This window comes from Paramormyrops kingsleyae, chromosome 10 (assembly GCF_048594095.1).
Source record: "Paramormyrops kingsleyae isolate MSU_618 chromosome 10, PKINGS_0.4, whole genome shotgun sequence".
Taxonomy (NCBI): Eukaryota; Metazoa; Chordata; class Actinopteri; order Osteoglossiformes; family Mormyridae; genus Paramormyrops; species Paramormyrops kingsleyae.
Genome location: NC_132806.1, coordinates 19340217 through 19351499, shown reverse-complemented (window position 1 = coordinate 19351499; position 11283 = coordinate 19340217). Strand labels below are relative to the sequence as shown.

At 42.1% G+C, this 11283-nt stretch overlaps 1 pseudogene; it reads left to right on the top strand.

The window, feature by feature from the left end:
* Nucleotides 1-220: 220 nt before the first annotated feature.
* Nucleotides 221-2918, top strand: LOC111843748 (uncharacterized; annotated as a pseudogene).
* The last annotated feature ends 8365 nt before the right edge of the window (nt 2919-11283 follow it).

The following is an 11283-nucleotide window of genomic DNA, read 5'->3' as shown; positions in this document are numbered from 1 at the left end:
GTGTAAGCTACCCAAGCCATTGGCACTAATGCACCCTCATACCATCACGGATGCTGGCTTCTGAACTGCCCACAAGCTGGATGGTCCCTCTCCTCTTTAGCCCTGAGAATGCACCGTCCATGATTTCCAAAAATATTGATTTATCAGACCACGGGACCGTTTATAGAATATATATATAATCTTCAAGAACTCACATGGCCTTAGAATACATCAGGTCAGGATGAAATGCAGGGAGCAGGAGAATTTACTGCAGCGCTCAGGACACAATCCTGGTGAGATGCAGGAGGAGCCCGGCCAGGACTCACCCCACAGAGCTCAGTCCCTCCAAGCAGTAGAGCCCCCCAATCCCTGCAGAGTAGTCCCACAGAGGCGGATCAAGTGGCCCCCAGCTAACAACCAGACCATGTGGTTGCAGTTTGACGCAGATGTCAGTAAAATCATTGAAACTACAACCAAGGGGATAGTGGATTGCCGGCTTGAATCTATGACAGCAATCATTGTTAGCTATGGAGCAGAACGGTTTGGCCAGGGTGAGAGGAAGAAAATCAATCTCACCTATACTCTGAACTGCAGAGCCAGCAAGATACACCAGCTGCGCCAAGAACTTCGAAGCCTTAGACATCAATTCAAGGCAGTTAGTGAAGAAGAAAAACAACCGCTTTCCCAGCTTCGTAACATCTTGAGAAAGAGGCTCAAGACCCTGCGTAGGGCAGAGTAGCACCAAAGGCGGGGGAAGGAAAGGGCGAGGAAACGTGCTGCTTTCATCTCCAACCCCTTCAACTTCACTAAGAAGCTGCTGAGATAAGCGAAGTGGAAGCCTCAAGCCTCCTGCTATGGCATAGGGGAAGAATTGCCAACCAGTGGAGGTATGCTGAAGGTGTATGGATCCCCAAAGAAGAGAACTCGGAGAACATCTGCCAGTTCAGAACTATCTCGCTGCTTAGCGTCAAAGAGAAGATATTTTTCAGTATCCTTTCAAGACAACTCACTGAGTTCTTACTGAAGAACAGCTACATTGACACCGCTGTTCAGAAAGGTGGGATCCCTGGAGTACATGGCTGTTTGGAACACACTGGAGTCGTCACATAACTCATCAGGGAGGTGCATGAGGGAAAAGGAGACCTGACGATGCTATGGCTGGACCTTGCAAATGCGTATGGATCCATACCGCACAAAATCGTTGAGTTAGCCCTGCAGCAACATCATGTACCCAGTAAAATCTTGGAGCTCATCCTGGATTATTACAACAATTTCAGGCTAAGAGTCACCGCAGATTTGGGCACATCAGATTGGCATCGACTTGAGAAGAGCATAATAACAGGCTATACCATCTCAGTCATCCTCTTTGCCCTTGTCATGAACATGATTGTCAAGTCAGCAGAGGTAGAGTGCTGGGGCTCCTTGATGAAGTCTGGAGTGTGACAGCCCCCAATAAGAGCTTTTATGGACGACCTGACTGTCACCACCACATCCATCCCAGGCAGCAGGTGGATCCTCCAAGACCTACAGAAACTCATAACCTGGGCAAGGATGAGCTTTAAACCAACTAAATCAAGGTCAGTGGTGCTAAAGAAGGGGAGAGTAGTGGACAGGTTCCACTTCACATTGGCTGGAATTTACATCCCATCCATTACAGAGAAGCCAGTTAAAAGCCTTGGCAAGCATTATGACTGCAGCCTGAAGGACTATGCCTCCATAAAGAAGACCAGCAAAGAGCTTGAATCCTGGCTTAGTAAGGTGGATAAATCAGGCCTTCCAGGAAGGTTCAAGGCATGGATATATCAACATTCCATCTTGCCTCGGATGCTGTGGCCCTTGCTGGTGTACTCAGTGCCCATAACAACAGTGGAGACCCTGGAGAGAAAGATCAGCAGCTCCTTGTGAAGATGGCTGGGCCTGCCTCGCAGCCTGAGCAGCGCTGCTCTGTACGGCACCAGTAACATCCTGCAACTCCCAGTCGGTGGTTTGGCTGAGGAATTTATGGTGTCAAGGACACGGGTGGTCCTGCAGTACAAAGAATCCGAAGATCCCAAAGTGGCATCAGCTGGCATCCAGGTGCGCACTGGCAGGAAGTGGAGTGCAGCCAAATCCCTGGAGGTGGCTGAGTCCCGACTGAGGCAGAAGGCACTGGTAGGCACAATAGCATCAGGTCGAGCGGGCATTGGTTTCTTCCCAGTCACTAGACCTGACACGGTGCTAGGCAAAGAGCGTCAGAACCTTGCCCAGGACGAAGTGCAGGTAGGTGTGGAGGAAGTATGAGCTGACCTGATCACCTGGTCCGATATTAGGAAAAGAGACTTCCATCGAATCAGGTTCCTAGTCCAAGCTGTCAATGGTGTCTTACACCTACTTGCCCCCGCTGTTTAGGAAGAGGATCCCTGGAACACCTGCTTAGCAGTTGCCCAAAAGCCCTTTGGGATGGATGTTATCGTTGGTGCCACGATCAGGTGCTAAAGGCAGTTGCAGAAAGTATATCCGCAGCCATCAAATCCTCCAAGGGTCACCACAGTAATAAGACCATCACGTTTCACAGAGCTGGAGAAAAGCCCTATGCATCACCAAGAGCACACACTGGTCTTGTCGCTACTGCTACTGATTGGAAGCTAGAAGTGGACCTTGGCAAGCAGCTGAAGTTCCCAAGCAAAATAACAACCACACTTCTCCACCCAGACATGATAATTAGGTCAGATACCACTAAGCAACTGATCATGCTTGAACTCTCAGTTTCCTGGCAAGAACGCATTGAGGAGGCCAATGAGAGGAAGCGGTTTAAGTACCAGGAGCTGGTGGAGGAGTGCAGGAGGCAGGGTTGGCGAACTCGTTGCGGACCTCTAGAGGTGGGCTGTAGAGGTTATGTTGGTCGATCTCTCTGCAGAGTGTTCACTCTGCTAGGTATCAATGGGCAGGTCTGCAACTGAAGCCGCAGAGAAAGCCACTGGATAAAACTTTGGATAAAGAGGGCAGAACCGTGGATAAACGCTGCTGGGACACAGGTTGGGGACTGATCAAACCTGGCCGGGTTGCCTGGGTGAGGGTGTATGATGTTGAAAGACCTAAAACACCCTATGACCCCAGGTAACATCACTGATTATCATAATTGATAATTCCATTCTTATAACTTATATCTTAAACCTTCTTCTATTTTTATACAGTGTATCTGGACCCAAGGAAATACATCACATTCCTATAAGTGCACAGTGTACTTATGTGCAGGAATGACAATAAAACCTTTTCATCTTTAAATCTTTATAGCATTACATGGCACTAAAAGTTTTCCAGGCTGCTATAAAACATTTTTGTATCACTTTCAAGAGTTGAAAAGATACTTCTTTCTTATCAGCATGTCTTGTTACTTATGGAAGTTGTTAAACTTAAAATCTCACTCTGAGTGTTATAGATTCCTATAAGTTAAAACTGTCAGTCATTGTATAGAATTCCATCCACTGTGACTTTTGAAGCACCATTCTTCCCATGACTTACATATAAACAAATCCTATAATGTATTTGTATTTGTTTGTTCAGCCTTCCCCTCATTCTCAAAGAACTACTGTATATGTGTTGTAAGCCTGTCTATAGCCTGTTGAAAGATTTGTATTTCTACTGACAAAGACAGATCAGAAAATGTATTTCATATGTGACCTCTCAGGTTCCTTCCTGATAAGCACCCGCACATTGCAGATCGTGTGCTTTACCCACTTTCTAAACACAAATGACTGCAGCTCCAGAGGTCTAGCCCTTAGGCTTCTGAATTTGTAGTCAACACTCCCCTTGAGACCATCGACAGAAAGGGGGTGGCCCTACCCGGTGTCACAGGGTGTTTATGAAAATCAAGATTGCAAAGAAGGTGATGTTATGAGTAAATGTTCATTTTAAATATTTTATCTTACCCTGGGTAATGACATGGTTGGGCCTGCAAATTGTGCTGCAAGCTGTCAAGTATTGGGGGTGTGGGAGAGTGTGCACATCTCATCTCCGCAGTCACATCTAGCCGGGGAGGGCACTGCACACTTCATGCACACAAGTCTACTAAATCCAGCATCACACAAATATGTGCTTCCAAAAGGAACCAAGACGCACACAGTGCGATCTCTGGCTACTCCTCCCTTGCTCCATACTAGAATTCCTCCACAACCACTCATGAATGTAATTCCTGATGAGTTCTATCATATGATAGTTCAATCAGCTGTTCAACAGCGGAGGCAGGCAGGTGCACAGAGCCTGCATCACAGTGGAATGGAACTCATAATCTGTGTGTGGGACACTCACTGATGCTGTTTTCTGTCAGTAAATTGAGGGAAAGGGATGAATTTTGCCTTTGAAAGGCTTTCTCTCCAGAATGCAAGGTTCCTTCTGAATCCATTAATGTGGTCACTCATCTGCATTACTGTATATTCTTATTTTATTCCCTGCATACTCATGTTAAGATCATTAAGTTTCCCAAAGATATGCATATATGCAGGGAGGCACATTTTTTGTTGGTCACACAAAAAGTCAAACCATTGGCATTTTTTTCTTCCGTGCTGACTTCCATTTGAATAAGTCACTCTGTTAGCGTGCTTTCTTGGTCATTTCACTGTGTTATCAGGCAACATCAAAACCTCTGCAATGTTATGTGGCTTCATAGCCTTAGCAATGAGATAGCTCACCTCAAATAACGCTATCAAAGCTCGCTCGTTAACCCTCATTGCCCTCTTAAAGCATTTATTCTTTATGTGTTATCTCAAATTATTACACGGCTCTCTGGAATGCTTGATTCTGATTGGTCAGTTGAGACATTTGCAGGTTCGTTCTTTTCAAATAATGACCGCTCCAAAGTAATAACGCATAACCGGTACTACTTGTATGTTTAAAATCAGTCCGCGCCAACAAAGATTATCGTTTAAAAATGTTAATTTAAAACAAATATGCCAATAAAATGTTTCAAATTTATATTCATGTCCAGTTTTTTTCCTTATGTGGCAAGTAGCCGTGTAATAAGCGGGATAATGTACAGGCAGCCGGTAGTTATTGCAGAAATAAGCCCCTTCAGTGTGATACAAGACCCTCCGCTTCGCGTCGGGTCCTGATCACACTGTCGGGGCTTATTTCTGCGATAACTACCGGCTGCCTGTACATTATCCCTTACGTGTCTTAAATTTGTTTGGTTTCATGATCTCACTAGATAGTACGTTTCCACATAGGAGACATTTAGGCTTTTCCTCATTGTATTCCTTACTGCAGGAAGGCTCCACTGTATTTTTGCTTTCATTTTTATAGATGTTTATCAGGTTTATCTGCAGATGATCAATCCAAATAAACAGATGAGGCTAACATTAACATTGGGAACGGGGCAAGAACCAACAAACAAGCAGAACGCAATAAAACAAGGAAGAAGCGGGGCTATCCAAACACAAGAACAAAAGCAAAGACAGAGAAACACCAAAGCAGGAATAAACTGAAAGAAAATTACAAAACAGGTGAAGCTGGTGTCAAACCCACAACTACAGAGATACCAGCCTCAAAGCTGCACACAGGCCCAGGCTGCATGTAGAACACACAAGTGAAACAAAATACAGGGCAGCCGGCGGGAATGGAACCTGCAGGCCACAATGGGGGAAAGGCACATGGGGGGCGGCCTAGATGGGCACCGTCCCTGACAAGAACTGGCTAAGATGTGAGACACAAAGGTAATTGAGGAGTCACTTAGTGACAGGAGAAACCTGACTGTGTTAGAATCCAAAACCTGGTCTATTGGATTGGTTAAACATTCTGTTGCAAAGTTAATGTGACGTTAGTTCAGAATTAGTGGCCCATATTTTAGTGGCCCATATGTAGAAACCCCTAAAAAAGTCACATATGGTTTGCTTTTAATCAACACTAGGTTATACCAAGAAGCGCTGTCAGATACCTTTATTTTTTGCCTGTTCCACCCACTTAGGGTCCCACAGTTTTGCATTCTTCTGTTTTGGGGAACCACAACTGTTTGGGCTGTGCTCTTTGCCTTCCTGTTGCTTATCAAATCCCATGTTTGGATGAGATCCTGGATCATAGCATCGATTAGCTGTGGCACGTCCAGCATTTCAGAGCCAGAACACAATGATTTGGTGTCTGTATGGTCCTCTTGAGGAATGAGCAGGTGCAGCTACCGAATCATAAAAGCGCAGTGATATCTGGGAAAAAAAGAGATTTGAACCTGATGCGGGAAGCCACAGGGAGCCAGTGCAGGTTCCGTAGAAGAGGTGTGGTGTGTGAGAATCTAGAAACATTATAGAGCAGGGGTTGTTTCTGGGGTTGACCGGTTACTACAGGTACTTTAATCACAATTTATTGGCATTGACCAGCCTTGGACCTTAGCTGAAAGGGTTTCTGGTTGGATAAAGCCGAAGTCGACCCCCAAATTAAGTATCCCAATGAAGGAGTACAAGGGGTACCTGGAGCAGGGCAAAGTCCTGTAAACAAATACAGTCATGTGAAAAAATTAGGATACCCCATTAAATATTTAGTTCTTTATTAAGAAATATCAACATATCAATATTAAATCTTGTTTCAAATTATGTTTGTAGATAAAGATGATGTAATTGCATCACCTATGCAAAAACAAGACACAAATTCACTTATTTAGAAGACATTAACTATGATGCCAGTTTCCACTGAGGAAAAAATTTGGACACCCTGACATCCATTACTAGTTAAAATGCCTAGAATGAGATCCTGGTGCACCACATCGGGGAAAAATGATTAGAACATCGTTACAGAGCTTTTTGGGTGGAGCCTGTCGTATTTTAACCACAGACATTTAGTTTTGAGTGGTATCACCATGGTGAGATCCAGAGAGCTCTCAGAAAGAAGATTGTACAGTAGATGCATATGAGTCTGGGAAGGGATATTGAAAGATCTCAAGAGAGCTTTGAATCAGCCATTCCACTGTCTGGAAAATAATTTCCAAGTGGAGAACATTTAAAACAATTGCCAACATGGCAATGTCAGGCCGTCCTAGCAAGTTCCACCCAAGAGCAGACTGCAAGACGCTGAAAGAAGACTCCAAATCCTACATTTGCCACAGTTAATGTCAAAGTATATGCATCTGCCATCAGAAAGAGACGCACAAGTTTGATTTACATGGGAGTTGTGCAAGGAGGAAACCCCTGCTGTCAAAAAAATATATATCAGGGCAAGACTGAAGTTTTTCTGAGACCACCTAGACAAAGACCAGGACTTTTGGAACAATATGCTTTGAACAGATCAATCAAAAATTAAATTATTTGGACTGGAAATTATCTGGAATAGTCAAGTCAAAGCCAGGCTCGGAATCTTATTGTGATGCTGTGGGGTGATTTGAAATGGGCTGTGCACGCGAGACACCTTTCAAACATCACACAGCTTAAGGAATGCTGCACCGGAGAATGGGGAAAACTTTCTTCCAGCGATGTCAGAGATTGATATATGGCTTTGGAAATGTCTTATTGAGGTTATTTCAGCCAAGGTGGGATGTACTAGCTATTACATCATAGTGTCTTAAATTTTCCTCTGGAGGAATTAGCATCTTAGTTAATTCCTTTTGTGAAATATGTGAATTTGTTTCTTGTTTTTGCATAGGTGATGCAATTACATCACCTTTATCTACAAATATAATTTTAAAATAGATTTAATATTGATATGTTATTTCTTAATAAAGTACTAAATATTTAATGGGTGTACTATTTTTTCACATGATTGTACTTTGTTGAAGCTCCTTTTGATTTAATTACAGCATTTTTTAGATAGAAGTCTATCAGCCTGCCACATCTTGACTTTGCTATATTTGTCCACTCTTCCTTGGAAAAGTGCTCCAAATCAAATTGCGATGGCATCTCATAGCCCTCTTCAGGTCACCACGCAGATTTTCAATTCAATTTAGGGCTGGGCCATTCCAAAACTTTAATTTTCTTCTGCTGAAGCCATTATTTTGTTGTTTTGGATGTATGCATGGGGTCATTGTCATGCTGAAAGATTAAATTCCTCTTCATCTTCAGCTTTCTAGTAGACACCTTCAGGTGTTGGGTCAAAAGTGACTGGAATTTGGAACTCTTCATAATTTCTTCCACTGTGACTAAAGCCCCAGTTCTAGTTGAAGAAAAACAGCTAATCAATTTTGGAAGGATGTCCAGTTCTCGGTAACGTCACAGTTTTTTCCAGCTCTTGATGACTGTCTTCACTGTGTTCCATGGTATATCTAATGCCATGGAAATTTTTGCACCCTCCTGACGGATACCTTTCAACACTGTAAGCTCTCTGCAAACCATGGCTTTTGCTGTAGGATGCAACTGAGTAAATCAGACTCACTTTAATTGATGGCAGGTGTGTACCCAAAAAGACTGAATGCGGTAATTAAATCAAAAGGTGTTTCCACAAAGTATTAGCTTAAGGGAATACACACTTATGCAACCAGCTCATTGTACATTTTTTTTTTATTTTTTATATTTCCCCCCTAACAGATTTGTTTGGTGATCACCCAACAATAGTTTAGTAGTTTAAAATGCCAGTGTTCACATGAATATTTTTACCTAGTCAAATTAATGTTAATTTAGCCAAAGCTAACCTAAGATTGATGTTGATGCACATTGTCAACTTCTATCGGAGAATATTACTAGCACTACCTGGCAGTAAATTAATCTGAACTTTGCCCCTGACTGCAATGGTTTCATAAAGCCAACATTTAACTTAGCTTTGAAACAATAGACTAACATCTGTCAAGTGAAATGTTAACCTGGGTCACTTTTGAAAAGTTGCTGCTAATTACTGCTGATGCTAATGTCAAGGAGCAACCGTTTTGTGCATCAGTCCTGACAACCCTGCCTAATGTTAATCCATTTATAATGGTGACGCATTTGCCTTTGCTGTTTGCTTATTCTGAGTCCCAGAGTAAAAAATCCTCTTCATGAACACCACCTCAGTTGCTCGGTTCAGGTTGCATCCATTGCTGAACTGTAGCTTAACTTTAGCGCGCGTTGCTCTGCTGAACTTGGCACCTACCAGGCTGGTTTTGCTTCCCAATCTGATCTGTTTGGCAGAGTGTGTAGGTCAGACCACTTGATGGTGAGAATCTCGTCAAAACTTTATGAAAATAGTTGATGCCAAAAGTAAATACAGTAATTAACATAAAAAATACAGTAAATCTCTGAACACAGTGGTAGACGTCAGCCAAAACTCCCATGATGCAGTGGAAACTACAATTACTGTAGTTATTTAGGACTCAAACTGGTGATCTTTTGATCACCAAGAATGTAATCTTTCGATCATAGAGAGTTAACCTGCTGAGCCACTCACCGGATAAGCATATTAACCATGCAAATACAGTACAAGTTAAAACAGATAATTATCCACAGATATATGATCTACATTACATTAAACTTCATTTATTCCACAACCTTAATTCTAAAGGCCAGGTCCCATCCTTATCTGCATGAATACAATACGCAAACTCAATTTTTTTTTTTGTTCCTGTGGGGGAACCTCTTTTTTTGATTATTATGGGTTAAAATACCAAAGGATATTGGGTAAGGGGGGGTTCATACCTATCTATGCCTATTGGATCCCCAAATCACTAAATCCGCCTCTGGGTACAGTATGATGTCATAAGTATGGCACAGATATCAGACAGGTGATATCATGATGTGATGTCACTGTGAGATCATTTTGAGATTAATATTTGATCTAAGAATTGTTAAATATTTATTGTGGTGGTATCTAATATATATCATTTTCTGACTGGGAATGTGTTTTAATTTCTTTGATTGCTTTAACCTTAGCTACATTCTGAAAACCCAATGGGAAAATAGTATGTTAATTTTATACTGAATATACAGGCTATAAAATCTTTTTTAACACGCTTGTGTATGCAATTAATTGTTTGTTGTTGTTTGTTGGTCTTCTTCACCTATAGTATTTTTTTGTCATTTCTAAGTGTGCAAGCAAGCCAATTTCAACATGCAGTGCTGACACGACATAACCGAAGGAAGAAGAGTGGTTCAGATAGAATCTCACATATTTGCGTGGGTGTGCTGGGTGATTCCCCGTCTTGCCTGTGCAACAATCCACCATGGTCCTATGTTGTAACTCTTGCAAAGCAGAAACTACATACCAATCAGTTGTGATTGCTTTGATAAAAGATTGCCAAAAACACCTACTCTCATTTGAATGTAGTAAATCGGGACTTTGGTTTAAAATCTCAGGGACAACATCATGTGTGTACAGGGTCTCATTTTTCTCATGACTGTAGGGCCACCAGAATGAGCAGCAGCATTTATTTTGAGCCAAGTATTAAAGAAGCTTAAAGCTTCTGGTCTTCAGTAAATGTGAGAGGAGCGTGTGTTATAATGGATTTGTAAATAATAGGGAAACAAAATTGTTGCATGTGATTATGTGTCTTCCAACTGATCCTCTTCAGAATGATGTGGCTTTAATGGCATTGATACTGCACATTCAAGCAGGTATTCTTAATTTAGTCTAATAATTCAGAAACAAATGCATTCTGAGGGTATTATCTCCTGCACAGACTCTGTGTCATACACAGACAATGGCATATATCAGGTGATACTGACAATGCAGTCTCTATGTAAACAAATCCTACCTTATCCTTTTTTATCCTTGCGTTATGACCCCTCAAAGGAAACATAATCCTTATTACACATCCAAATCCTCTGAATATCTGCAAACCCAGAAGAGTAATCTGACTAACCTCTAATTAATTGTATGGGTGTGGTGTTCATAATTATCTTATAAATTAGTGTACAGGATACACGTCTAAGTCCTTGTAACCTTCCAATATCCTCACCAATCTGTATAAACTGCAAAAGTTAAAGAATAAATGCTGTAGTTTTCAATATAAAGTCTCTCACACTGATATGCAAATTCAAGAATACAACTAACCTAACAGATACACCGATCAGTGATAACATTAAACCCACCTGCCTAATATTGTGTATAATATTGTGTCTATAATATTGTCCTCCTTGTGCCTCTAAAACAGCTTTGACCCACTGAGGCACAAGACCCATTGGCATGAAGGGGTGTACTTAGTTTACAACAATATTTCGGTAGGTGGTACATGTCAAAATAACATCCACATGAATTCCAGCAGTCAGGACCCAAATTCTCCCAACAGAACATGACCCAGCACATCACTCTGCCTCCGTCGGCTTACCTTCTTTTCATAGTGCATCCTGGTGCCATCTCTTCCCCAGGAAAATGACACACAGACACCTGGCCGTCCACATGATGTAACACAAAATGTGACTCATCAAACCAGACCTCCTTCTTCCATTG